A 24075-nucleotide genomic window follows, 5' to 3' on the forward strand; every position below is an offset into this window, starting at 1 on the left:
ATAGCTATTTGAAAATTTGCACAAGGTTCCAGAGACTGAGGTCTATTTATTAACATAAAACAAAATCAGTCAATTTAGAAGAGAATATATGCTCACAGTGATTGTCTAGAGTAACAGGCAAAAGCCTCCAGATTTCTTACCACTGTATCGTATGCTGTTTGCCATATGCACAATTGCTATGTGGTCAGGTTTTTCTTCTAGGTTTTTTTTTTAGCACTTTTATTTCTTGAGTGCTGAGCAGTTAATCACATTCTGGGAACACTTAGTCTAAAAACATCCCTTCAGTTCTTTTGAGAGATTGGTTCATTAGAGTTTTGTCAGCTGCCCAGGCACACTGTAATTCAACGTTGTGGAGTAAACACAGGAGTAACCATTTTGTGACCACAACAGTGGCCAGAACTGATGTCCACCTAAATGCAAAATTGTTGTGAACTTTCACTTGATTCCTAATGATTGAACCATGCCGTGGGTAAGAAGCTGCTGGAAATCTCAGATGCCCCACTGGTTAGAAATAGAAAAGCATTCTAAAACCCAGTGCTAACATCACAGGGAACTGCAAACCAGTAAGTAGCAGTAACATTCCAAAAATTATCTGATGCAGCTAGGAACTAGTGCATCCTTACTGATCTTAAACCAGGTACGAAGACAGAGATCCACTCTGCTGGGATTCAAATAATGTGTATACTGAAATAAGGTAGGATGAGCACAGAAAACTGTTAAGCCAATATATTTACTGGAGGAGGGAGACAGTGCAGTGTTTTCTTCCAGATCTCCTTTGAGCTACCAGCTGCTGGGTTAATCATTAATGAGACCATCCATTTTTATAGTCTGGGAGGTGAACCAAAAAATTCATGGTCTGGTTTTCATTTCATTTCAAATCAGTTCGTTGGAAAAGGACCATGCCTCCAGCAAGGATGAGCCAGTGTAATACAACACTGTATCAATGACATTCATATACATAGAGAAGAAAATCGCAGTAAAGCTGGAAGGTTATTAACAGAAACAAAACCCCAAGACTGCTTTTTTGGGTGTCCACTACTTTTACTATTGCAATCATGAAAAATTCCCCGCGTATAGGAAACCTGTTGTACAGATTCACTGATCAGAAGCAGCAATTTTGCCCATAAGCCGGAGTTTTGACTAAATCCAAACCCATGTACATGGTCCCTGTACTTTGGGTATCTATCTCCCTTCCCCACTATAGATTTTCTACCAGATACTTTAAAAGCAGAGCTCTGTACAGAGCAACTACGTTCTGACTATTTTGTAGGTCAGTGGATCTTGCTGCTGTAATTCTTCCTTTTTAGGCCGGCTTTTACCATAGCAACAGGAAAGAGAAAGATTTTAGAAACAGGAATATATGAATAGAGATACGGGAAACAATGAACAGGGGACGACAGATACAATATGAGAAACTGCATTAGCTTTCTGATGCTGTCTGCATTTCCAGTGGACAGTAATGGCTTCCTGCAAACTTGTATATTAGAAAACAAAATTGAAGCATGACCTCTAAAAGGTGATGGTGGCTGGAGGTGTCCAAACTGAGTAAGGTGGTAACTTAGGGGCACAGGGGGACTACAGCCTTATGAAGGAAGTTCCACAATTTCTGGCTATTTGAGTCTTGTCAAAGAGAAAGAATGTGCTGGTTCCAAAAGGCTGAGCCTCTGACTTCCCACTGGAAGAGAAAAAGGGGAGATGAATGTCCCACTCATGCCACCTGATCAGAGTCTGACCAGAAGAGACTTCAGCATAGCAGTTCTCCTCCCAGTCTTTCCTATCCTTCTGCTTTTGCACTTTTAAATTCTTCTTTTACTAATAATGTGTGTAAAGTCGTATTGGCAGGCTGAGGAGATGGCAATGAATAAGAAATCAGATCAGCAAGTATTGTGATTTTCACTTTCTGATAAGCGAAAGCTGTGGATTTAAAAAACAAAAACAAAAACAACAAAACCTAACCCCCCCCCCCCAACAAACACTGGCATAACAGCCAGCCACTATAAGTGGCTGTGCATCCCAAAATCACAACTCTCCAAGTACTATTAACTAGCATAGACTACCCATTACCTACTGCTATGGAAAAACGCACCAAGGCAACGCTCTCTTCTTTAACCAATCCACACGTGTGATTTCCCTAGGGCTACAAAGAGCAGCATGGAAAATTGTTGCACAGTATTCAAGGAAATAAATACTCAATACACCAAGAAAGTGCCAAGTGAAAAACTAGTAGAGCCCAAACACCATAGATACAGAAACAGGTGCAGCAGGCAACAGAAGGTTGCCTGTCCTTACTCTATTTTGCTGTCACATTTAAATTCAAAGTCAAACTGATAGCAGCTGTAATGGACAATGACATTGTCCTATTCTGCTCTGTGGGGTGGCTGATGTCAAATGATTGCCAGGCTATTTTGTGCCAGGAACAGGAATGTTTAAATTGTGGATGAATTAACACCTTTTCCTTCTCTGTACAGCAGCTTTGAGTCCTACTCACTGGTTTTCTGGCCAAGGGCTGGTTCAAAGGGAATCCCATCCATTTACACTGCAGCTTAAACAGACTAAATTCACATCAAGTGGAAAAAAACCCCTCACCCTTTGTCCAAGATTTGGACACATGACCAAAGCAAGGAAGCAGCTAATGTGACTGTAATTAAATCAATAACCTCTGAGCAAAGTTTTATTTCTAAAGATTCTTGTGTTAAAAATAATTTCAAGTTTATGCCCTCATTGACACCATCCTCTAGAATTACTGCATTAAGTATAAAATTAGGTTTTGTTTGTGGCAGCCTTCAAGATATAACTCTAACCTTTCAATAAATCTTTATTTTCTTCTGACAAGAGGTTAAACCAGTGCACTATGAAAAACAAAAGGAGACAAGGTTATAGCTGTTTTGAGAGTTAAGTACAGAGTGGATGAAGCTGAACTACTGACATCACCCAAATCATGATCAGAAATAAACTCATCAAGGTTACCTCTTTGCACACAGTACAATATTATAAACAATAACTTAGCACTGCAGTAATACACCATGTTACCCTGGAAAACATATGTGTAACCAGTTATAGGCCAGCGTCCCACCTGAAGGCACCAGTGGTGAGATACACTGTGCTGGTCACACACCAGCAAGGAACAAAACTCCTCACCTTTGCTTACACACACACCAAAGTCCCAGGCTCCATCAAACATCACGGAAAGCCACAAGAAACCCCCTCCTGACCTCAGAAGCCGTACACTTCGTCAATACACAGTATTAACCAAATTAAGCCACTGCCAGACCAGCGCTTTGCACGCACACTGCTGCCCTGCCACAGCACTCCCCACTGCAACACCCGCATCCCTGCCCTGTGATGCTGCAGGACTCCTGCCGCGCCGCACTAGACTGTGCCTTGTCTTGCCAGCCCTCGGAGGCCTCCCAGACCACCATGAACCCTTATTACCAACTCTCGAACAAAGCAACACTAATGAACGCTTCGTGGTGCTGTTACATGTCTGCCGTGAGCTGCTTGCTGCCCGAGTCACCCCAAGAGCTGTTGCAGCTTGCCACCCTTAACTCCCCTCTACGTGGAATTAACTTTTGTGCTCGCATGGTTTTTGGTGTTTGCTCAAAGCGCTGGAAAGTGCTGCAGAGCCAGACGCCTCTCCTTGGTCGCCCCCTCGGCTGCGCTGCAAGCCTCCCACCTCCTACCCCACCCTGCCCGGCAAGGAGCTATATTTAAGTCATGACTACAATACACAAACTACACAGACACATTAATCCAGTAGTATTACTGGATAATAATACAAACAGCCTCAGGGCCCCATGCTCTGAATGATTATAAAAGCAAGAACCTCATCAGAACTATTCGAGAGTACAAATAGGCTCTCACAAGGCATAGTTATATTTGCATGTTTTACCTGCTCAGGTAACTTCAGACAAAAGCCGTAACACCTCCCATCTTTCTTTAAATATGTCCTTCACAAATAAATTAAAATTTTAGATTAGTTTTAAAACACTCAGAAATGTCTCATCAAATGCAGCTAAGGACAATACAAGTCATCTCAGACTTTGTATTTCCAAACTGTTACAACTGAGCCATTTTTTTACCCTAGTGAACTACCAACACACATATCCCCCATTCTCACATTAATGATATGCAGATCATATTCCATAGGAAAAGATTCAGATCTTAAAATCATCTGGTTACTGACATGCACTTGTAATTAAGCAGATATGGGAGCATTAATCATCTTGCAGTTCCTCCTTGAAGACACCTGAGTCTTATGTGCCTCTCACTGTGCCTCAGTTAGTGCAAGAATGGCTCGTGCCCGAGGCTGCTGCTAGAAGCTGGGGTGCTGCATCGCGGGACTGATCTTTCCAGTTTCATCCCAGCCTTCTGCTTTTGTAAGGACCTGCTTTTGGCTTCTCTGTTGAGATGGGCAGAGCTTTGGTCCAGCTGAACGCAGCTGGCCAACATCTGGAGTTTAGGTTTTGTTTCAGGAAAGCACTTAGCTCCAGCCCACCGAGGATGTTTGCCAGCAGAAAAACCACAGCAGGAATCACTGAGGGGGGCCCGAAGGTGCCCCTGTGCAATTTGTAGTCTTTAACACCATGTCACCCCTAGGATCAGCACTCCCACACCTGCTGGGGACATTAAACTCCCTCTCAGCAGACAATAAGATAAAGATAATGAGAGATCTCAGCCCTGTGGTGGGTGCTCTGTCCCAGCAGCTGAAACTCCTTTTTGAGATACAGAGCCTAAAGGTACTAGCGCTGGACAAGCTTTTGTTTCTCAGAGCCATGTCTAGAAAGCTATTTAAGTGTTTATATGACAAATGGTGAGGGAAGCTCTGTGGTCGGCAGGGAGTCTGGCTCGTGCTCTCTTCCAGGTCCTTGCTGCCATTTTCCCAGACCACAAGCACTTGAAAAGCCAGGAAATTCCACCAGCCTGACAGCTGATGAGAGATGCTAGGGTGAGGATCTCGCAGGCTGCTGCAGAAATGCCTTTAAATAGATCATAAGCCTGTCCCATAACATTAACTTTCTATGACAGACTAGTGGAAATCACTTTCCCGTGTTCAACACGCAAGTAAGAAGTGTGGCTGCATAGACAGTGACACCCTTGAGCTTCTGAAGGTAGGACTTCTGTGGACTTTCTTCTGCCCTCCTCAGCCAATTTCACTTAGGACATTGAGCATACAGCTTTATGCATGTTCCCACTTAAAGTGAAACCTCTGCAATGCACACCCCAGCTCTAAATTTACTGTTTGGCTTCTTGCCATTTCCCAGAGAATTCAATTCAGACTTTTTATTTGTTTGGGGATGTGGCTGAGGCTGTGTTTGACAGAACACATCTCCGGGCTGTAGCAGCCTGTGGAAAAGAATGGGGAGTGAGAATCACGCCTGGTATCTGAAGGGCTGTACAAAGGGTCAGCGATCTGAAGCCCCTGTTGACATCTGTCAACCCCTTTAAAAACTGTAAACCTCATTTGTTCAAGCACTTTGGGATGCTTAAAGATAAGAACAGTCCTTGTGCAGCCATTGGCAGGAAAGCTGGTGTAGAAGCCATTTGCAGGATGAAGACAATTGTTAACAGGTCACTTCAGTTGTCCTGCTGAAACAGAGAGAGCAGAGAAAGAACAAATTCTCTCCTTGCAGCTGCAAACTTTGTTCTACCCATTCAAGCAAACACATTCCTACCTACTGCAGCTACAGACTGAGCAACAACATGCCCCCAGCCAGAACCGCATAACTGGGGGATCCCAGTGGATGGGATCCAAAAGGGGTGGCTGCATTAGGGCACCTTCCACCTTCCAGTTCCCCTTTAAATAGGAAGACATGTCTGGAAGAGCCAAGAATACCTCTATACGTAGCTGAAGAAGCTCTTCTTCTTGTTGTTCTTGGACTAACGCCCTCCTGCTATTCACAGCCACAGCTGCTGGTCACTTGGCTGCCTACAGTCCGAGCCTGAATGGAGGGCAGCGTGCCAGCTCACGACTTGGCAGGACACTTCTTGCCACAGCACTACTGCCAAGCGACCGTGGGTTTAAGCAGGCAGACTGCCTGCACCACATTTTGAGTGCCACTGCTTCTGCACCCGCTGCTCCTTTGCACCCCTAACTAAGCGCTGGCACTACATCCTATCAAAACTTGAGCCTTTGTCCTTCTGGTCACAGGAGCTGGGACTCTGAGGACAAAAACTTCTCCCTCTTAGAGTACAGGGAACTTTGTTTTGTTTGACAGTAAAATCCCAGCTCAACCCCACCAACACTGCCAACCAGAAGAGAAGAGATCAAAGTGCAAGAGGGCCTCCTCTGCCTCAATGGTCTGATGCAAGGTCTTTCACCAGCCTGACCCAGTCCCACTGTGGGAGCAGATGCTCCCCTGCAGTCAAACTGCCCCACCTCCAGAAGAGCAAATCACCACTGCAAACCACCAGCACACAAAAGATGAGCAAAGAATCCACATCAAACAAGCCCCCAGTGACATGTAAGAAGAATAAAACAAACCAGAAGCTACCCCAGCCGTGGCATTCATAGCAAAGGCCTGTAGCCTTAGAGAGGAAAGAAAAGAGAGAGAGACAGAGTCATTGTCTGTGGGCATCTTTGTCTGCCAAGCAGACAGGCGATCATGCCGCAGGTGTCTAAAAACCCATTTAGGCCACCTAAACTGTCAAGATCTATGTGACAACTTATTCTGAAGCTTCTAAAGGATTTAGACCATCCGGGATTTTTTACGCTTGTTAAAGCTACCACGAAAAGCTGCCTATCCTTGCAGACTTAAATTTTGGGCACATGAGAAAATTAAAAGGAAACTCAGTATGCCCAAATCTTTCCCCTCTTCTTACCAACGAGGTATGTGCCAGTAGAAAAGAAAAATGACTCATGGATGTCCTCTGAGTAATTCTTTGCAGCAATGTCTGGAATGCTGGATTGACAACAGCACTCTACAAGAAAAAAAATACCCCTTCCTGGCCACAGATTTCTATAAGTCTATTATTTAATTTGGTGATTATAGACTGCTGGGATTGCTCTAATCGGTAGATGAAATGTAGCCTTCCTTCTGGTTCTTTTCTCTGTATAGAAAATTCATTCTTTGCAGAACACAGACTGTCTCTTAACTATTCAACAGGGTTCACCCAGCACATGCTCTATGCTATATCTTGCTACATGCTTGCTCTTCTGCGTTTAGATCATAAATTCTACATTTTAACTAGCACCTAAGGAAATGTTATTTCAGCTACACCACTTCATAAAGTAGAACAACCCCTTCATTTCTGGAGCATTAAAAGCAGTTTCAGCATCAACTGATGGTCAAACTCATGTGTCCCAGAAAATTCATGTCAGCAAAAGATCAAGGCTTGTAAGTTAAATTCTGACCTCCCTGAAATCAATAGAGATTTGTCACTAACTTTACTCATGCTGGGATTAGTATTTTTACTTAAGCTTACAAGAAGCTTATGCCCATCCAATGGACATACTGCTATCAAAGCAGGCAGTCTTTTTCCCCTCTTACATCCAGGCTACACAACCCTCCCTGGTCACCATGTCTCAGTATCGGAACTCCTGCAGACAGACAGAGAGACAGACTAACCCATAGAGGGAAAAGACGCGTTTCTTGCCGGTTACATTCCAAAGGTATTGTCAGAGCAGGAAAGAGAAAGGCAGGCATAACTTAGACCACTCATGTCAGTGCCATTACAGATCAGCCTCAACCTCTTTCAAAACCTTCCCAAAAGTTGTAGCTATAACAAAGACCATTTCCCAGCAGCAGCTTACACTGGCAGGGGAAATACTACTACTACTTCTTAGCCACCAGGCTCAGCAGGAGCATGCACGAACTCTTTGGCGAGGCTGCACTGACGGAGCGTGCAGGCGGGCAGGGTGGAGGCGGCCAGGCCGGGGAGCAGCAGAGCTTGGCGCACACATGCCATCGCCACTACACTGGGGCTGCGAGAGGAACTCAGCCTTATGAACAGGATGATCTTTGGGGATCCGCAGAGAGGCTGTTCTGAAGTGAACAGACCACTGCTGTATAGATGGGGTGGTTTTAACGCTCCTGAGATGCTCTAGCTGTTTTACAAATTAAATCAAACTACAAGGTATAATTTTTCTGGGTGATGGTCAGTTCTCTTGCTCTTCCGTTGTGGTTTAACCCCAGCCAACAACTAAGCACCACGCAGCCACTCGCTCACTCCATCACTGGTGGGATGGGGGGGAGAATCAGGAGCGTAAAAGTGAGAAAACTCATGGGTTGACATAAAGACAGTTTAATAAGTAAAGCAAAAGCCACTCACGCAAGCAATGCAAAACGAGGAATTCATTCACTGCTTCCCACGGGTAGGCAGTGTTCAGCCATCTCCAGGAAAGCAGGGCTCCATCACACGTAATGGTTACTTGGGGAGACAAATGCCATCACCCTGAATGTCCCCCCCTTCCATCTTCTTCCTCCAGCTTTGGATACTGAGCATGATGTCATATGGTATGGAATATCCATCCCTTTGGTCAGCTGGGGTCAGCTGTCCCATCTGTGTCCCCTCCCAACTTCTTGTGTACCCCCAGCCTACTGGCTGGTGGGGTGTGAGGAGCAGAAAAGGCCTTGACTCTGCATAAGCACTGCTCAGCAACAGCTAAAACACCCCTGTGTTACCAACACTGTTTCCAACACAAATCCAAACCATAGCCCTATACATTAACTGTACCCCAGCCAAAACCAGCACATCTTCACAGATATACTGCTGGCAGGTTTTATCTTTCCGTAGGTATAACACTTACCTGTTGTGCTTTTATTTGAGGTCACCTGGAACTTAAAAAAACCAAACCTTTGTATTTTTGTAGAAATTCTCTACCTGTGAATGTACTATTTTAATGAAGAATTCATATTTTATTTTTAAAAATTAGTATAATAACTTCTCCTTGGTTTGTGCTTTGTTACTTTCTTGTAAGGCCAGAACAGACTTGAGGACACAGTTACAAAGTTCCCCACCACTCAGGGCACTGTTTATAGAGCTAATTACCTGCCTGATGAAATAAGCACTATAACGTGAACCATGACCGAGCCTCTGCCGATGTAAGATGACCACGGGAGTGCAAAGAAGTCAAGAAACGTATCTTAATAAGCATTCCCCCAAACTGTCTGCTTTCAATTGAACTTCCAGGCCCACGGCCCCACTTCCAGGGGTATTTCCGAGCCCACAGCTCCTCAGCTACTTGATGTGTTGGCCAACTGGCCATGGAGTCTCCTTACAGTGGGGTGCAGGCTGCTTCTCCTCTGAGATGAGTGATGTACCTGTCAGACTACAGTGACAAATGGCAAGAAATGCAGAACAAAAGAAGCAGCAGCTGGTAGTCTTAAAGTTGATGGTTCAGTGTGAAAACAAATGCTGGGCGTGTGCAGGTTTACAGACCCTGGGATCACCATCCTTGACTTTGTACTAAAACGCAGGCAAGCTTGTTAAACAAACCCATTCTTGCCATGGAGGACTTCTGGACTTTTGTTTGCCACATGCGACCATATTTGGTCACTGCTATATTGGTTTTAGCAATTTCCCCTGTAAGCAGCAGCAAAAAGAAGGAAATTGTAAGGCAGACAGAAGACAGGGTAGTCCTTTTCTTTCCCATTTTAATTTGTGCTTTGGAGAGGGCGTTCTGAGCGTGCAGGAGCTGCTGAAGCGCTGGGGAACCTTGAGTCCTGTCTGACACTGCTTAATTATCTCAACGTGGCAGATTTAGGTCCACTTTTTCCACCCCTCTCTAGCACTCAGAAATTATTGCAGTGTTATTATTAACTCATGACTCCTCTAATTAAATTTAGATGGTAAAAAAATCTGAAACTGATTTCAGACTTCCATAAGTGCTATGATTTTTCAGAATAATAACCAAGTGCCAGTTAGAAAATAAGACCTGTAGCGAAAGCAAGTTCCCAGTTACCCTGGAAATAATTCAAGGCAACTCCACTCCTTCAGCATCCCAATTTTAGATGCCCTTTCTGCTCCCTGTTTCCCCAAACTCCAAGAGCTTATTTTCTTGAAAGATGTAACATGACAATTCAACGAACAATTCACATCATTCTGCCCTAGCTGTGATTACTCAGAAACAAGTAGTCAACTACTAGGTGCTGCACCAAGCGCCATACGCTTCAACAAGCAGTGTATGTATGTCTCTGCTGTAGGGTATGTGCCCCAAGCACAAAATATTTGGTAGCTGCATCTACTTCCAAAAGGCTCTTCTAAAGTTTCGTCAAAGTGCAGAACATATGCACAAAGTGCACAACATGCAGCAGAAAAAAAATGAGCTTGTCATGATCAGAACAGTAATGAGAACCTAATGATCTTAATCAGCTTCCTTACTTGTAAGCTGGGTGAAGCCAGGTTAAGTTCCTGCCCGGGCTGCCACAAGGCTGAGGATGGAGCTGACTCTGGGCAGCGCAGCAGTGTCCATCCGCTCTCTGACAGACCCTGCATCACCCGTCTGCCAACGCCTCCCTGCAATGACCCCAGGCTTGGTGCAGGCACACATCCTTCACCTCCGGAGAAGTAGAAACCTCCCTTCCACACAGACGTGAGCACCATTTCATTTTGTTAAGTTCTGCCACAATAAAACCATTCCTTCTTAATATCTCAGGTGGACAGCTGACAAGTGAAAATGTCTGAAGGCTTTTCTATACATGAAATGTTGAGAGATGTGTCTTTGCTTGACAAAAAATAAATTATTCTGAACCTCCGGTAGGTGACATAGCTGCTAAGATGAGAGTTATGCTGGTAGCGGCGCAGGGCAGGAACTCTTGAGCAGGAGGACAAGCGGGAAAGCCATGAAATCTGTACATCAATCAGATAGCCCCTCTCCTATACACTGATGACTGTCACTGCAGTAAGACTCAGGAATTAATAACTAGAGAAGATGCACCCCCCACATCCTGTGAAATGATTCTCCATGCATAGCACATCTTTAAGAGGTCAGTAAAACATTTTTAGTACGACAGACACCCCACCACATGCCATAAATAAGAGCACGCATTTGACCCAGCCGTGACTTTCAGTGACAGCTTTTTAACTCCCAAGGTGAAGTCATGGTCCAGTTAAGGACAAAAAGGAAACCGTAACTTGTGCTCTGTGTGCCAGGACTTTACCCACATCCCTTTTCAGCCCAACCTGCCTAATGTGCAGCAAAATATTTTCACCTTTGCTCATTTTTCTTTTACACGTTTAACTCCTAAAAAATGCAAATTTAACATATTGAGCACTTTTGCATTTTTCTTCTAGAACAACTTTGCATTTTTTTTCCTGCGAAAGATCCATGATGCTCCTCTTCTTCACTGAGACAAACAGCTATGCCACTGTGATGCCTTTAACACCAGTTTTAAAACTTTATGTCCACATCCTGTGTTAATTACTCACCTGAGTACAGCCTTGTAGTTGCATAAGGTCCTGTCTACTGTAGTCAACCAAGTGGGGCAAAGACACTGTCTTGGGTGACACATCGGAGCTGCATAGTCTCGTTTAGTTGCTGGCACATTTCTGGGCACAGCATTAGTCCCTGCTTATGACCACCCTCCTCGCTGGCACCAGCTGTGCAGGGCTCAGGGGACAGCATGGACCAGGGACTGTTCCCATCACCCTGCATCGGTGAGGTGTCCCTACGGCAGTGGGGGACTGGAGCTCCTCCCTCACCCACTCAGTGCTGAGCGAAGGATGGTGTCTACCACACAATAAATCTTTGAACTAAATCATATCACCAAGCTTCATACTCCTTGTACAGATTTATCCCCCAGCCTTGCTGGGGAATATGTCTGTCACACCAGATGGACCTTGATATGCATCATTTTTTAGTAGAGACATGGCTTGAGTCTGTGAAAAGGAAGTCCCAGTGTGTGATTATCGGTCCTCTGAGCTTGACTACAATACCATCTAAAAAATATATTTCAGTGTCTTGTCTCAGTTTCACATAGCAACTAATACTGAATTTGACTCAATAGATGATTTAAGAAACATGACAACATCACATTCTGGAAATGAAAAAAGAAGTTTCGTATGCCAAACTTTGAGCAGAAAAAGTTAGTATTTTTACCAATTAAACAAAACAATAACCCCTATCGTGATGGAAGAACTTCTTCTGTCTGTGGGGATCCTAAAAAATGTAAGATGATAATCATCATGTTTGTTAGTAGTAACAGCCAGGTATTTTTATATGTCACCAAATAAATAAGATTATATAATTTCTGCCAAGCTTCAAAGAGATTTGTCTATGTACTACTCTGATTTAGTAAAAGATGTAATTTCTAAGTGAGAAAATAAGAAGTCTACCTCAAAGGAAGGTTTTCTGACAAGTTTGAACCCAATGACTCAGAGCTCCAAATTCCACTAACAGCAGCTGGGAAAAAACAAATCCTTCAGTATCACAGAGCAAATTCTTTGTTCCATCTTCCTGCTATGGGGAAGTATTAATTGGATTGTGAACTGCATTTAATTAAATTTAGCTTCAGTTGTTACAGTAGGAGGAGAAGAAAGCCCCCCACCCCTCCCCAAGACTCCTGCTAATGGGAATAGAAAAAAAATAATCCAGCGTGAGACTTTGTAGGTAACCATTGCTCATTCACTCAACAGCAAGATGAAGAATAGTATCTGCTAGTAAGTGAACTTTGGGCTAAAATAATTTGCATATTTCTAGCTCCCCTGGAAACAATCTTCAATCTGTTAGAAGTTAAAAAAAACAAAAACCAAACCACTCTTTTTTTTTTTTAATGAGATGAAATATCAGAAGCAGCAAAAGTTAAAGTTGATGATTTGTAGAACCCACTATACGCATCATCTTCCCACATTAATTCACTGCTTTGTCTATTCTGCAAATGACTTTCTCCAAGAGACATATGTGTTGTTAGGGTTTCCAGCAAGGCTCCGATGACTGCTCTGTGGAAGCAAAGACACCAAGAACAGTTGTAGGAAACAGATGTGCCACTTCGGGCACCTTCAGTGAAAGGCCAAGGGACGAAACCTTCATGTGCTACTTAGTTCAGGATCCCTTTATAAAAAAAGGCCTTAAAAACCCTATTATTGCCTATGTTTTTCACCTAGCTCCACTTGGAAGTAGACAATCTGGTAGCCAAAGCCCTGCTGGAGTGAGTAAAGGAGAAGGGTTGCAATGAGCAGGGCAGGAGCAGTAGCTCCTAGGCCCCTTCCGGGGCTAAACTGAAATTGAGTTACTTAATTTTCATACATATAAAGTGCCAGATCTGAGAAGCACATCAGCAGCCATAGCAGCTAGATGGCAAAGTGGTAACCTGGAGAAATAGTTATTCATTATTCTGGGGAAAAAAATGTAGTTTGGCAATTCACAGAAAGCAGTGTGCAACTTAGTGAAGAAATCAAAGACCTACGATGGAGAAATCTCCATCCTGTAAGAAGCCCATCCTCCAGACATGAGCAAAAAACTAGAGGAACTTCCGGAAAGAATAAATGCAGTGAACACGGATACCAACTGGGGAAAAAAGCAAGGGTACTCAAAAGGACAAACCAGTCATGCTAGCGAGCAATATGAGTCTCATCGGCTTCTGACAGTTTGCCAAAGGAGGCTTTACCCTCAGTTAAGGATAACAGGAATACTCTAAATACTCCTGATACTGGTTTTACAACAGTGCTAAATTTCCATATGTTTACCTTAGGCCTGCTCTTTTTTCCTGAAACAAAGCTAGAGTCGGTCAGGAGTACTGGGAAAAGAGCTGAAAGGATTAACTAAGGAGCAACGAGCCATGAGGTGTGGGCAGCACACACCCGCTCAGTCTGGAGGAACCCAGGGGTGCCCTGAAAGTGGCTGCTGTGACGAACGGGCTGGAGCACATCTCCTGGAAAGGGGTAGGGGGAGCAGAAGGAGATGCCAGCGCATTTTAGGCAAGAGAATCACTACTTCGGCATCAAATAAGTTACCGAAGCTCTCATCAGAAATACTCATAAAACAAAAGTAGATAGAGAGATAAGGAGAAACCAGGGCAGATCCTGGAAAAGAAAACTGTACGGTAGCAAGCTATTAGAGTTACTCAACCTTATCAACAGACAGTGGATAACTGAAAACCAGCTGACCTTGAGTTTCAAGTTACCTGCAGTCCTTAGCCTCAAATTATTCTATTCCCATTCCATTTAAAATCTATCAACAAACCTTTAAGGGCACAAAAAATAGAGATAACCTGGTTAAAAAAATTTAACCTTTCCAGTTTCTGCAAAACCTGCATTTTTGGCCACAACTTACTTCCTGCACCTAGTCTAAGTACAGAAAGAGTGTCTACTGAAGGCTCAGTTCTGTCCTCTCCACCTGGATATACATTTCCACCTTAGTGTTAATCTACTGCTTTACCACTTTGGTGGTAACCTGGCATAATCCACCCATGGAAAAATCATGAAGAAATGAAGACAATACATTTGAGTGAAGTTCAAGTCATTCATCACAGACATCTGACAAATCTAAAACTGTAGATTAGTCATGTCCAAACCGGAGACATCTGAAAGACCTCCTTGGCAGCTTCTCTGTTAAACAACCACTATTTCACAGCTAGCTGCACCCTCCTCAGGACAGTCATCTATAACCCAGCTTCTACTTTCAATTTACTGTAGGCTCATGCAGAGCTGAACAAAGTACCAAGCCCAGATATGACTGTAGTCGGTAACACAACACACATCAAACACTAACGGTGAAGCCATGGCAGTCTTTAGCACTGGCAGGTGGCATTATCTGTTTGTGAGCATGTGCACAAATACCATTCAGAATGGTACAAATTCCTACCATAAATTTTGTTCCACCTTCGCACAGGGCTGGTAACTGTATGATCCTGGTGTTCCACGCTGTATTTCTAAACACTACTGTATTACAAATAGCAAGGTCCATATGTCTGAAGTCCAAAGGCAAGTCACAAATTCTAAACTAAGTAGTCTCATCAAAGAATTTGGAGATGTATTTTTACTTTACACAGACTTTCAGGTTACGAGGAACAAGAGTAAGGTAGCTGGGAGATGCTGAGAAGGGGTTTGAATCTAATTTGCTTTTATCTACTTTAAAGGAACAAACTGCTGATAGGAGGGGAAAAAAAGAAGAACTCTTTATCTAGAATGGAAAGCAAAGACAAAAAGTGCTCAGATAGTATTTAAGCATCCTGCAAGTCAAGTCTTTATGACATGCTGCTCCTGGTAAACAGTTCTTTCTTTGTCTGTAAAACCCAGTTTCACCCAAATTAGCATTGGTTTTGTCCCATGAGAAAACAAAGGAACTTCATGCATGAAGAAGGGTTGGTCAGAAACCCCAACAGATTTGTAACACCTGGATCATGCTGCAGATAAGCCCAGCTAAACTCACCAGGAATGTCCTTTCCTTACCTCCAAACAACAGTAAATTTGCTTGGAGAACAAACCAGCCCCCCTTAAACTGTGTCAAACACCCCGAAACTATTTGCAAATATAACTGAAATGTTATACATTCAGTATATACATATATGTACAACTAGCCATTCCCCAACCCCAGCCCCCTAGAGCTGGATTTACAAAATTGCTTGAAGCAGGAGCTGGCAAAAACCTCCACTGGTCCAGGAAATGACTGAGTGTGGCCCCCAGCCAGGCTGCTGAGCTCAGCCTCCTCCTCTGCACCACCAAGCCCAGCGAGCTTCTCCTACTTACCAGAGAGTCCTCTAACCACACAGGTGTATGGCACTCTTGAAGGAGAGATTCAGATCAGAAAAGCCAGTAGCTCAAGTAGAAAAAGCTGGCTGCAAGCCAGCTTGCTAGGAAAAAGTTTTCCATCAGACCTACAAGCAGTTCACGCTCAAGCCAAACAAGCTGCTTGAGCTCCTCGGAGTGGGCGGAAAAGCCACCCAGAATTAGGGTAGTCTCCGAATGAAGCAATGTGAGGAGATGATGACTGGAGACCTATCTCATGTCCTTTGCGCGAGAAGCACATCTGCAACAGCTTAACCCTTTATTTGTTTCTTGAATCATCATTAAGGCTAGATGTAAAAACTGCATTTTGATAGAAACGTACCAGATTTTGACTTCAGGGTAGGACATTTACAACTTTGAAAAAGGATCCTTCCTCTCAAAAATCCCTCTCATTGCCAACCTACCAAGGATGCCGCTCACCCCAACCTGCCTACATCCCATCCCTCAGGTGTCTTGCTGGGAACGGGCTGGACAGGCTGCCTCCTCCCGGGCGCTGCCTGCACGGGGCTCGCTCCTGCCCACAGCACCAGTGACAGTGCTGCAGATCCACCAGGTTTGTGGAATAAAAGAAAAGATGCTTTCAAAGCATATCTCAACCCGTGAGACCATATGGCCAGTGCAGGCAGAGGTGATTTAAGAAAAAAAAAAAAATCTAAGCAAATCAGTAAAGCCCTCAAGCATTTCAGTTTAGCAAAGGAGAACGAACATATTCCAGTTCTAAAGCACCTAAAGGATTTTAATTAAAACTTCCTTCCTCTGCAAAGTTTCAGTCTTTTGATTTATTAAAAACTTGTAATTAAGATGTAAACAACAGTTCAAAACATTCCCATTTCCTGCAGGAGGGAAATTCTGATATTTTTTTTTTAATGTCATTAGTCAGTATGATTTAGATGATAGAAATTTTATACTCTAAATCTCCAAGTAAAAGGAACTAAACAACTGCTGACAAAGGAAACTTAAGGGAAGAAATAAAAGTTTTCAGTGACATAACAACAGCAGATCCAGGAGAAGCAGCAACCTTGCAGAGGCTGCACTGGCAGGGGAATACCTGACAAACCCGTCAGCATTTTTGCGAGTCCCAGACTTTTTCCAATTTGCACCTTCAGATCTATGCATTTGTTCACCGAAATATAATAAGAAAAAGTGCTGTCCTTGTTCCTTGTGCTGTCACTCAGCGCATACTCCGTCAGCTCAGCGCCGCGGCACGTCTCAGACACTGGGTCTTATTAGAAACCTGCACTCGTTCACATCTTAGCTATGCAAGAGAACACACTGTCTGGCTGGCCGCTGCTTGTATAATGCCAAATATATCTGCCTCTGCTGTGGGCTGGATTCACCACCACCTACGTCCTTCCTCTGATCTCCTCTGTACATGGGTGACTTCAGTATGGTGCTCCCAAGCAAATGAATCCAAAACTACCTTAGGTATCAGCTTCAGGTCTTCTTTTGGAAATGGGGTTTTGGATGCCTTCCCTGTATTCCCCCTGCCCTAGAAGGACATCCCAACACCTTCTGCTATTGCTCAAGAGTCTCCGTTGATGCTTTTTGAAGGCAGGGAGGGAGGGATAGCAAGAACCTTAAGTGCCTGGGGACAAAAGGAAATCCTTTCATTATCTTTTTGCACAAGCACTAGACAGACACATAAAACACACTGATTTGCAGGATGCTCCTCTCTATTTACCAAGATGTTTTACTTAGCAGGCATATGCTCCCTCTGTATTCCCCATATGTTTTGGGGTTTTTAAAAAATAAATTTGGAGGAGTGGAATAATTTGCTCCATTGCAGGCAGTTTATATGAGAAACATTTGGAAGAGGAGAAGAGGATAGAAAAATCTACTTGATGAATTCACGAGAAGATTTTTATCTTTCATTTCAAACACACTTCTGCAAAAATTCAGAACAAGGTTTGGCAATGTTAAGGACATTCCTTAGTAAAGCCTGTAGACATAAACATCTAAATAGTGATGTGCTACTTAAGAAAAAATATAGTAAAGGTCAGCTCAGAAAGCCGTACAAAACAATAGAATATTGCACCCTCTTCAATACGAAACATCTTTTGTTAAGATCTGGTCAAGGAAACCATTTACCCCTCACAACAGCAGCTCTATTGATCAAATGAATGGATGCGCAGTTGTGCTTTTCTTGTGCGTCATATAATGGTGACCTTTCTATCAACCATGTCCATCTGAATCTCAAACCACTGTTTGACAAGCACTGCACATACAGGAACAATGTGTTTTTCATGCGGCATTAAGTATCCCATGCCAGAACCCACGCAGGCAAGACAGGAGCTGCCTGGTGGAGGTGAGGATGGTACAAAAACAACACCTGGGAAACAGGGATTTTATTCTCAGCTTTCACTAAATTCTCGTGTGATATAAGGAGAAGGTGTTTCACTACCTACTGTGATTGAATTTGCAACGGCCCTGCAACTTATTCATCCTTTTCAAGAATTTTTTATACCCTCAATTTTTAAAGTTCTCTAAAAAAAAAAGGAAAAAAAAAAGCAAGTGTGTTGTTTGGTGCTTTTTAATATGGGAAGAGTATTTCACTACAAAGTTGGATTGTTACAAAGAACTTAAAGCAGGCAATCACCTACTTTCATGCGGTTGTTTTTTTTTTCTTTTTTAAATAGCACTTTCAAATGAAGTAGCATTATCTCAAGATGAAGCTGTCTAGGAATTGAGAATAAAAGAAAAAAACTTCAGTTTGACAGGACTGTATTTGGCCCTGTGTTCTCTACGATGAGCCACTTATCACTGCCTAAAATCCAGCTGACCTCAGACAGCAGGGAAGAAAACCCAAGCTCTAACAGTCAAACAAAGCAATGGAGAGGGAGGATGAGTCCACCTTTGTGTTCTGAAAGCAAAACCTGAACGATTCTTTGAGGAAAAAGGAAATCCAGCAAAACAAAAACCCAGCAGCCATCCTATCTACTGCACGTACAACCAAAAGTGGAACTGTTAATGACCTTATATCAAATTTGGTATTATGAGATAGGGGAAACCTTATTGCTTGTCTTTGCACTTGCTGTTAACCGATTACCTCCATCTGACTCTTCCCTTTGCACACTGCAGAGCTGCAACTTAAGCTGACCTAAGCTGGATCTAGAGCAGCGCATCTGCGCTAACATGTGTTATGCCTGCTCAGGGTGTTGATCTCGCTTTAAAATTAACGAGGTAAAAAAAAGATTATCCTTCATATCAGCTCTCCCTCAAACCACATCACTGCCAGTGTGAGAGGAAGGAGAAGGCAAGAACTTACGATGGGGGCTAAGGTGGCTACTGCAAACCAGACTGGTCATGGGACCTGAAGCGGAGGGGACTGCAGCTTCGGCTGATCTCTGTTAGCTGATTAGCTGTGGGCTGCTGAGGAAATCTATGGTCCTACCTTCCCTCCTCTTCATGGTCCCTTACCCCCCGCCTTTCCTTCTAGTCCTTCCAGAGATAAGATGCCTGTGGCTGCGTGATCTGTCAGACCAAGGCCGGAATCCAACCAGAAAAAAAAAAAAAAGTGGGTGAGGGAATTGAATCCGTGCCAGTGCCCTTATAATAGGGTTGCATTATCGCTCTGGCCTAGGAGAGCTCATCTTCCTCCCTGCTTCTCTTTCAGACACCAATTCAGAGCAGCAGCCAAGTGCCATGTGCTCTGGCCTGCTCCCTGGGAGAGCTGCTCCTCTCTCTATTGCTGACAGGGGGAACCCAGAGAAACCAGCCCCTTTCCAGAAAGATTTGATGACTATAAACCATTAGTCTCCATATAATCCATTTTTGCATGGGCAAACATATCTGTAGCACCTGAAACGGCAAGCAGCAGCCCTCCATGCCAGTGAGTCAGGGAGGGGCAGAAAGAACCACTGCACACAGGTGCAGCGACACATTGACAAAAATTCACTTAAATTATTCAGACATGAGGTCACACGTGTCAGAAAAAAAGGGTCAAGAAAAGCCCTCTTCACCCTGCGTGATACACTGTCATCTGATCGCGTGCTCTACCATTTCCCGCAGTGCCTGGCACAGGAGCTGTCTTACTTGTCAGCTGTGCATTAGGCACCCCGGTGAAGTACTTGCAAGGATACATTTCCCTAAAAATGATGCTCCGATGCCTTGGCAAAAGTAATGGCACTAATGGTAAGAGCTCACTGTCTTCCAGTCCAAATCCTACAGCACGGGGGCGATTTCTATTACTGTCAGCCATAAAGTACAATGCATATTGTCAAGCACTTGAGTAAAAATGCATGTGTAAAGCATTAACAAGAAGGATGATATAGCTTCCCCCTTGACAAATGACTCTCTTGCCTAAAGTCTGCAGCAGACACAACCACATTATTTCACCTCGTTTCCTGTGGAAGAATTTCCTTTTGGTTTTGCGGATCAGACCATCATTTAACACATCCACCTCACTACTGGGTTTGCAGTGGTTCGGAGCAGCAATCCACAGGATGCTCTGCCTCAGGAGGGCAAGCACCTGTGTTCTATCTAAGATATAGCAGTACCTGTGTTCAAGAACCTAACTATACCTCATTTAGTCAACTACAAAAGGAGTCCAGGTGTACAACACCCAGAGTGAATACCTCCTCCACCCCCTTTGTGCAGGTTGCTGGTCCCAAGGGTCCTGGACACCTGTGACAGGGACAGGTCAACCGGTGCTGAGAGTACATGGGAATTGAATCACGGAGGAAGCTGGGGAGGAAACGGTCTGCCATATAATTGCTTCTTCATGTGTGCATTAAGCCTGAGGCATGAAGGTGTCAGGATGTTATTCACTTGTGAGGAAAAGGAAATACCTTATCCTGTAGGTCTGGTTATTTTTATTGGGGAGGAAGAAAAGACTCCCATGACAGGAGCTGGCTGTCTAAAACAGCCAGTCCCAGAGAGGCAGAACATCGATCCATGGCATTGCTCAGAACTTCTCCCTTTTGTGATGGGCTGGATACAACATTAGCCTGTGCATCAATGCCCGAAAGGGACAGATTTGCCAAGCAGGAGCTTGGCCAGGTCACCAGCTGGCTAATACACATATGCTAGACCGGGACACATACTGCTCTTTTCTGAAGGAGTAGAAACATGCCTCCTTGCTGTGCGACACAGCAGACTGACATGAGTCCACCTCTCCTGCACCAGTGGGATGCCTTTTGTAACTACAGCAACGCTTCCCTTATTGCTACTGATCTTTCCGACTCCTTTTTGTTCTGTTAGGAAGATAGGATGCAATATATTTGATGTCTCAAGGCAACTGCTGACGTAAGAGCTCCATGGAAGATGATATCCAGCACATAGTATGGATCAGAGGTACTTAGTAAGGACCTCTAAGTCCAGATGTTAGAAAGCTAACACAAAAGGAGTTATGAATGCCTACAAACATACTAGTCAGGAAAGGGTATAGTTATGACAATTAAATAAGGAACAAAAACAAATATATCTTTGTTCAAAGGGACTTAAAACTGTAAAGCAAATATATCAGAGAGGAAATGCTATGGCAAAAAAAGACATTCACAAGAACAAAACAAGGATTTGTCTCAGGAGGAAGGAATTACAAATATTATAAATGTCACATCAAATGCAAAAGATAACTTACTTCCACAAACAAATGCATTTGAGGGAATTCTACAAGGAACTGAATCCTATGTTAATACTTTCCAGGTGTAAGATGATAGCTAGAAAACCACAATACTGACAAGCCCATAACTATGGCAGAATGAGAAGCTCTAATAGGGCAATAATCATCCCAGAACTGCCTCTCCAAAGAGCTCAGCTGCCCGGTTTGATTTTCCTTATCTTTTCCAATCTTCAAGGCATACCACCAACTCAGCCAATCTCCAAGCCACTAGGAGTCACCCAGGCTAAGACCCGTGACTTTATGGTTTTGGGAGTTTTTTGCTCACACGTTAAAAACATCCTTCCCAACAAAAAAAATGAAAAAACTCCGGGGAATCAATGCTATAGGAGAAAGGAGAAAAACTATCTAGATGTGAAGTGCACAGGGATCAAGAACCAAGAGAATGAAAAGCATTTCCCCCCGTAACTTTTTCCCTCAAGGATTCACTGTTGCTGTTCCCAGGTGTCTGCCATGACCTTGCACCAGCTGCTGGTCCTCAAAGCAGAGTGTGATGGACCCCAGCTCAGAGCAGGCCTGCTCCACACAGCCACATGCCAGGGATGCTGTTCCCATCTCAGTGTTATTCTTCCTATCCCTCATGACCTCTCCTTTCTGTGTGCTCCAAAGACGTGGAGCTTTCTTGAAAGCTCATTTTCAGTCCCTTATATCTCCTTCCGCCTTATTTTTTCCTACTCAGCTTCCTCAGGCTACTGAGGATGGGGAGAGTGTGGGAGAAGGCTTATACATCTCATCTCTTGCTGCCTGCCTGCTGCCAGGGAGTGAAAAAGAGATGACAGGGTCTCTCTCCTCTTGCTGCCATCATATGCTAAGGAAGAAAGAGTGTTGTTGCCACTCCATATACACTGCAGTAGGGGAGGAACGGCGTTGAGATGATCAGAGTATCTTCTTTCCTTCTCCTGACCTTAATGAAGTAGGGCACAAGGGACCTAAGAGCTACAGAGATTATCATACATCTTATTGTCAGAGTTAGAAATCAATTCTCCTCCCTCAGCGGCTCCCCCCTGTCATGACTGTATTCTAGTCTCCTGCAGTTAACACAAGCCTCCAAGCTACAGGTGCTCGTCTGCCATGACTCACAGAGGCAGCCCTCATTAAAACAACATACAGTTAATACTGCAGTGAACTACTACACTGTCTTTATCAAAGCACTGGATAAAGTGAGGCAGCTATCGGTATGCCAGTGCAGTGCCTGGGGAACTAAGACGGGCATGGGCAGGAGGACTTGCTGAGGTCCCACCGGAGGAAACGAGCACAGCATTGAAGAAAACGACAAGGAGCTGCGAGTGAGAGCAGATTTCTGACACCAAAATCACCTCCTCCTGCCGGTGATAGTCTTGACCCCGCAGCACACTGACAGACACAATGCCTGGCATTGATGGTAAAGGAAATCCAGGAGGAGTGAACAATTTGCGTACAGAGAGAATACGAGACACATTAACCCACATAGTAGTACTTTTGAAATAGCTCATTTGAAAGCTCTGCTGCAGGTTTGCATACTAATAACTTCCTCCTGCTTCCTAAGGCAAACATTTTGTTCTAGGTGTCAAGAAGCCCATTTCTACAATTCAAATATGCAGACATCTGTAGGATGAAGAGAGGAAATTGTGTGCAACGCCGCTTTCAGCGGGCAAACCAAACATCTGCGTAGTCACAAGCAGTTTATTGTCCAAGTTCAAAAGCAGGAGAGTCCCACAGCTGTCTACATCTACTTCCAGCAGCTGAAGCTACAAGAGGAAATAAGTGCTACTGTTGAGGAGAGTGTAAGAGGTTCCATTACAGAAGGCAAAATGCTTAAAAACACGAAAGAGAGAAAGAGAGAAAGAGAGAAAGAGAGAAAGAGAGAAAGAGAGAAAGAGAGAAAGAGAGAAAGAGAGAAAGAGAGAAAGAGAGAGGGGAAAAAAAAAAAGGAGTGACACAACTAAACCATAGTAATGTAAAAATATCTGAAGTATGAAAAGCTGCTCTAAATTGTCTGGCAACATTTCAACCAATCTACATTTAGAGTAGGATTTGCTCATAATTTGTAACTTCACTCATCTTTGAAGGCTTCAAAATGAAGTTGTAGCTATTCTGTATTGGCTGCAAGTCTAAAATCCTAACTCTAGAAATTTAAATGGTGCTTTTGACTAGTAAGAAGTTGCTTGATCATTTTCTGCTTCCTGTCTGAAAAAATGCTATCCGATCCGGAAAATCTCACATTATTGAGATGAAAACCAGTAGCTAAAGCCAATTCCGGTTTACAAATAAAATTTATTATTAAGCTGTCCTCATGAAACTTTTCAACTTGTTTGACGAAACTCAGCCCAGTGACTGCATTTTACAGAGTGAAGAAAGTATTTTGGAAACTCCCTAAGTTAAAGTTCAAATCCTCAGACACAAAGAAATCAAGCCTTTTGTGACTCTCGATTCAAAAGTGCCTGTAAAATGTAGGGCGCCACTCTCACTGCCTCCCCAAAAGGAAAAACATATTTCCTTCAAAATTAAAAGGACATTTTTCTGATTACCAGCCTGCCTGGTGACTTGCGCTGTAGCAGGCAGCAGAGCTGCAGGGTTGGCTCCTAGCTCATTATGTCTCTTAATAACAGCGCCGTTGGACAAATAAGCTTCCTGTCCACTTACTTTCAAGTCCATTGCATCTTTACATCCTAAAACTCATCTGTATGTTTTCAATGATCAGGGTAGCTAATAAGAGATATTATCACAGAAACACAACCCCATTTTAGAAAATGTGGTTTTTTTTTTCAAGAGATCCACAACTTAAGGCTAGTCAAAGCTCAGCATGAGTGGCGGAG

The 24075-nt window shown here is 43.6% G+C and overlaps 1 protein-coding gene across 3 annotated transcripts in view; it reads right to left on the bottom strand.

Moving 5' to 3' along the window:
- Window positions 1-24075, bottom strand: part of SRGAP1 (SLIT-ROBO Rho GTPase activating protein 1) — a 146987-nt gene that overhangs the window by 73972 nt on the left and 48940 nt on the right. The window lies entirely within an intron of this gene.

Source organism: Rissa tridactyla, chromosome 1, assembly GCF_028500815.1.
Source record: "Rissa tridactyla isolate bRisTri1 chromosome 1, bRisTri1.patW.cur.20221130, whole genome shotgun sequence".
In the NCBI taxonomy this organism is placed as follows: Eukaryota; Metazoa; Chordata; class Aves; order Charadriiformes; family Laridae; genus Rissa; species Rissa tridactyla.